We start from the raw sequence: 6,315 nt of genomic DNA on the forward strand, positions 1-6,315 counted from the left end.
ACAACATCAAAAAAGGTATTTTTACATGAAAGATTGGTCAGTGACCTAAAAAATCAATTTTGGATTACCCAGTCCCATGCAACAATAGATTCAAGCCCCAATATGGCTCACCCAGGATTTCCAAAACATATAAAAGACTTGTTTCCATAATTACTTGATGCATGAAGGCCAGTGAGATGCATTCAGAATTTAGTGGAAATTGGGTTCTTCGTGGTTTATTTTTTGAGTCCTTTAGCTGAGACCTTGGAGGAGGCCCCATCTGTTTGTCATGGGCTTCAAAGATCCCATGGCACTTTTTGTAAAAATTAGTGTTTGCTCAGGTATATGAGCAATATTCCTATTTCCCCAACTGCTTTGCATTTAGTTGGTTTCTCCCACCTCACTTGGAGTATATATTGGAGTATATATTGGAGCTTGTGAAGTATTTGGAGACACTTTGTGATGAAAGATGTTGTACAAGTGTAAAACATCATATTTTAAAAGTAGCACTGTGTTTATGACAGGCCAGATTCCTCTCTCATAAAGGAACATGAAAATTAGAAGCAACTCCCCTAAAGTCACTGTAATGACACTATTTTAAAACTGGTTGAAAAGGATAATTGAGATTTATATGTCCTAATCTTGAGAGCCCTGCTAATTACTTCTGTATTGCTTGGATCATCTACAAGTGCCCTTAAAAGGCCCTTCTGAGATGAATGTTAAATGAATTTTCCCCTTCCAGCTACAAAGTAATAGGAAGAAAAGGAAATAAAATGTAAAATTTCTGTGCGTGGGTGCAAATATTCCATTGAATGTACATTCCTTTTTAAGTGGTTTGCTCCATGGTCTTATAATGAATGGTGAAGTATCTCACTCACTGTGGGGTAAAAATATCAAGTAACATATTCACCCACAGGAGATAGTATGATCTGAGGGATAAAGAAAAGAGGTAGGGTTTTCAAAGTATGTGGACATTTGAAATTCAATACAGATTAAAATCTATATTTGTACAAGGTCCATGATTCTTAGTCCATTCATGTTTGGGGTGTTTTCTTCTAATGGCTCATTTCTTTCAGGATGAGCATTCAATTTTGCTCATCCTGAAAGAAAATCTGATCTCATAAAGGCCTCAATTTAATAACATCCTTAATACACCCCTGTTTCTAGGCATGTGAACATCCTCTTGCCATGTTTAAGTACCTTGAGAACAGGGGCTATAAAAACCATACTTTAAATACAGGGGTATCACAGCTACCCAGCCCCAGCTTGGTGGTGTAAGCAGCAGCAGCAGAAGAGTGAATGGCAGTAGTGGCAGGGTGAGTGGTGGCAGCAACAGCATAGAGGTTAAAACAGCTGTTATTCCTGCTCTACCACCCACATGCATATCCAGCATGGTTCTGTAACCCACATTTTAGCAGTGGGCCTTCATGTTACGTGCTCCAAGTGACCCTTAAATTCCTGTCCCCCCCAGAAGCTGTGTGGGCGGAGTGAAACAGCTGCATGGGCTGGATCAGGCCATGGGCCCTATCTTTGGCCCTCCTGGTTTTTATATAACTAACTAGAGCTGGTCAAGACATGCTTTCTTCTGAATCACGATTTTCTCAGCCCAAAATGGCTGAAAAAATAAAATAAAAAAAAAACCTGTTGTAAATTTGAAAAAAAAAAAAAGATTAGTTCAATTAAAATGTTTCTTTGATAAATTTTACCTGTTTTGATTTAGACTCATTCATTAACCTTTTTAGTATCAAATTCCCTAATATAGGATCAAAAAGAACTTTGAATCAAAAATAAGACTTTGAGAATTGTCGACATGAGATGTTTAGCTAATGTAAAAACCTTATTTTCAAGTTCTTTTTTATAATCAAAACTAACCTGATTTGAGAAGAATTTGAGTTTTGATTAGTTGATCTCTTCTGGTCTAAAAAAAAAAAAAAGTTTTCTGAAAATTGTTTTACAAAAGTGAAAAGGTTCTTAGAGCTACCAGCTCTAAGGTACCAGAGGGAGTGAAGTGCCAGTGTCTCAGTGAATTCCAGTGGGATTACAGTGCTTCACTTCCATCCACTCCTCAATCCCAAGAATGGAGTTTTTTTGCTATATTTCTGAGAGGGGAGTGCCAAGGCAGGCAAAATGTCCCAGGTTAGGGGATGATTTTACACTTCTCCCTTAAAGTACAGGATATCCTTTCCAGTATCCTCCTAGAGCCAATATAAAAGAGGTTTCTTAGCCCCTCAGGAGTAGAGTAAGCATGCATCCCGGTTTGGCTGGGACACTCCAGGTTCCATAGCCTGGTCCCAGGTGGTTGGTCAAAAGTCATGGGTTAGAGTCTGGCAGGGAGGTGGAGTATCATCTTGCACCAGGCACGATGGCAGGCACCGCTGCTCTTGTGCAGGAGCAAGGTGGGTGGACTGGAGCAGGTGCTCCGCTGCCCACACATGGAACATCCTTGCTCCCACCCAGAAGCAGCGGTGCCTGTCCAGGCACCTACCTGGCACACCATGCTGCTTTACCTCCTCACAAGACTCTGGACCAGGACTTTTGACCAACTGACCTTGACCAGGCTATGGAATCCTGGAGTGTCCCAGCTAAACCGGGACTTAGAGTCATCCTACTCAGGGGCCATGTGTCTCAAGAATGAGCAACAGGATTCTGGCTACCCCCTGAGCAAGTATGTGGGGAAAGGGCAGAAGGAAAATCGCCATGCTCCTTTCCCCCCTCCATGCCCCACCTCTCCCATTGCATATATTGAGGGGAGCCAGAATCTACTGGTAAGGCTATCCCATCAAAATGGGCAATCCCCAGTACTGTAAACAGGACTTTTTCCTTAATCTTCAAATACTCCCCTCATTTGTGCTGGCTCTTTGGGGAATCAGCTTAACTTGCCACAGTGAGCACTGAGTAAAACATAAATAATTTCAATAATAAAAGAGAAATAGAGCACTCCAGGAAGTGCATTTCCTGGAGATAACTGCACTTCTCAAGTGGATTAAATCATTCAGACTTCAGGTTTAAACCTTAGCTGCTCACACAGCAGAGATCCATGGATGAAAAGTCCTATCAGAGTTAAGCATTATTATTATTATTGATTATACAGTCACCCAGAAATGCAATCTTACACTTGTCCTACTGCTTTAATCTGTGTTATATTGCTGGCTCATTAGTAATGCATTCACTGTGTGACACCAGCAAAAGGTGCTGGTAAGCATAATAATCTGAAAATGATAAGTAGTCACAAAGTGATAAGTGATGCAAAAATTATATGGAGGGTGGTTTACTGTGTGGTTTATACTGCCAATTTCTGTCTTTAGGTATGTATGTGAATCTCCTCACTAACATCCACATTTGCTTGTGTATCTAATTTTTTTTTCTGGAAAGCTCCAAAGAGCTTTTCAAGGGTTTAGTTTAATACATGTGGTAGTGTTGAATTGATGTTGTAGCCCCAGTGATGCATTTGGTCCAATAAAAGTTGTCACCCACAGTAATCTTTTAATATGTTTTACTCAACTATGGGACCTTCTTATATCTGAGTATAGTTATTCTACTTTAAATTAAAAATCTACATTAATCCAAAATTAAGTTTCCTGGGTAGGTAGACTCTGTGTCAGTCAGTGAAATTAGCAGAATTACATTAGATTGCCATTACTATTATCATGATCAGTCTGTAAAACTCCTGAAGCCAAAGAATGAGTCAGATTCATCTAGTAGCCTCCCACCTATTCTCTATCTTTCAACATTCATTTTCATAGTATTGTAGCAAAACACCCAGTTTTTCTTATTTTTTATTTTAAAATGTATTCCCTCCCTTTCCCCAACCATTTCTGACTTTTTCTCTCCCTCTCTATTCCCTATAGATAAGTATAAGCGAACTAAGACATAGGATAAGCTTCAGCATTTTATTTTGGTAGCAAGTTGTATTTGTTTTGTTTTTTCTCCTCCTTTATTTTGTATAATTATTATGTTTATATTGATTTTTACTGTTCCATATTACTGTTTTACTGGTACTATATGATTTAGGCCTACATATGTAAGTTAGCATAAGTCATGTCAAAGTTTCCATTTTGTTTATCAAGTCTCCATCTTGTCCCCATGCCATGTTGTGTAAGTATGTTGTAACCTATGACTCATACCTACCCCTCCTATGTAACTTGGCTCCTGAATGAATGGGGATGAATGAGGGTGCTTGAGAGACAATGGGAGAAGATCTAAAAATATCTCCCTCTGAATGACCGAACCATCAAAACCTAAACCTGGACTAACGCCCCAGCCATTGGAACCATCCTCAGCATTCAAGAAACAAAAGATGAGGCAACCCACCATTGTGCCAAGGCTGCACATGCTCAGTAAGAACACCTGGAACCCTCTGCAACAGGACTGACATTACCTGGACATGCCCTCCCCGTAGGAGATCAGAGGTAGTCTGCCCCATAAAAAGGGGTAGTGAAGGCTGACTCCTTGGGATGCCTTCTCCATCTGGACCAGCACTATGCCACACCACCTATTCACCCAGAGGCCCTGCCGGCAACCCCCCTCTGGACAACACCTGCTGGACAAGGACCCCTTTCCAACCTGGATAGGTAGCTATCACCCCCACCCTCTCTTCAACCAAGGACTTGGACTCTGTTTCTCTTCCCTATCTGGACTCCAACCCTTCCACTGAATCTCTTTCTCCTGCTACCATTTTGTGTGTATGTGTGTGTGTGTGTGCGTATGTGCATGCGTGTGTGCATGTGTAGTGTGTTGTCTGTTTAATAAACCTGTTATTTTGAAACCCCAAGTTGGGTTTTTGTCTTTTTCCTGATTGTTTCCTCCTTGCCACCACTTATCTGCCCTACAAACTTCTAGCTGTCTGCCTCAGTTTCCAGCCCCAAGCTCCCAGCTTTCAGCCTCAGTTTCCAGCCCCTAGCTTCCAGGTGTTTGCCTCTCTCTCTTTCCTGGCTGTCTCCTCCTTGCTACTGGGCTTTTTTCCCTTGCACCAGTGACCTTGAGTAACCCTGGGGCCGCTTGACCTTACGTAACCCCAGCCTCAGTTCCTCAGCCCAGCTTATCTCTAGTCCACCGGTTCTAATCCCAGTTCCAGCAACTTTCACTTCTTACACTTTCTCTCTCACCTTAACCTTCCCCCAAGTACCCCAAACACACACATACATACCATACAATCCAAGTTAGGAACTCACCTGTGTGTGTAGGTGGGTAGTATGTGTGTGAACTGGTGATTTTATCTCTTTCTCTCTCTCTCTCTCTCTATATATATATATATGTGTGTGTGTGTGTGTGTCATCATGTGCGTGATATATGAATTAGTGATCTGTGTATTCTTATGGAGTATGTGGGTATTGAAAACTGATTGTTGCCTAATTTTTGGTGTGTATAATGTGTATGTGCTTGAATTGGTGATAGGTATGCATATGCCTATGCTGGTTTGGATGTGCATGTGCCTGAGTTGGTAGTGTATGTGTGTGTGTATGAACCTAATTGATTTGTGTGTTCGTATATGTGAAATTGTATACCATGCCCTCCTGTCTAACAGTGCAATATTGAGATCCTGAGCGTTGGTCTGACCCCACAGGGCAACAGAATCATAGAAAAGTTCAACTCTGGAAGTCCTTCTATGCCAACCTGAGGCAAGATCATTCCTTTCCAAACCATCCCATACAAATCTTTGTCTAACCTATTACTAAAACTACCCTGTCATGCTACCATAAGCATAACACCCTAAACTGCCACAGGCAGGGCCAAATTAACCCTTTAGCAGGCCCTAGGCATACAAACTTGTGGGCCCCTACCTAATACTGTATATTTATATTACTTTTTTCAATCAATAATTATAGCATGTAAAATAAGCACAACGGGACCCCTTCACTTAGGGCCCTAGGCATGTGCCTAGTTTGCCTATGTGTTATTCTGGCCCTGGCCACAAGTCAAGCAGGGAGGACAGTGGTAGCCAATGTGCTGCTTGAAGGATTATTAAAATATATTCTGGAGAGTGAAGGCAGAGGGTGTTAGGATAAGGCTAAATGAGACTCATGCTCTGCAGCTTGACTAACTGGTTCAGCCAAACCTAATGCTGTCCCGAGCAGTATAAAAAGCTGCACTGTCCTGGCCCAAGCAGTACAAAAAGCTTCCTTGGCAAGTAGCTCAGGGCTACTCACTCTACAGAGCTTCTGGGGCCCAGCCAATGGGTACCTGGGAACACTACCAGCTCAACTGCTGAAGCAGCCCTGAGAGTTCTCTGTACCCTCTACCCACTGCAGGTGTCTGGCAGTGGGGGCTGCTGCCTGGCTGTGTCCTGCTGTGCACCTGCCAGACTCAGATGGGGACTGCAGAGCCAGTAGAGGGAAC

Source organism: Alligator sinensis, unplaced genomic scaffold (genome assembly GCF_000455745.1).
Source record: "Alligator sinensis unplaced genomic scaffold, ASM45574v1 scaffold866_2, whole genome shotgun sequence".
NCBI lineage: Eukaryota > Metazoa > Chordata > Crocodylia > Alligatoridae > Alligator > Alligator sinensis.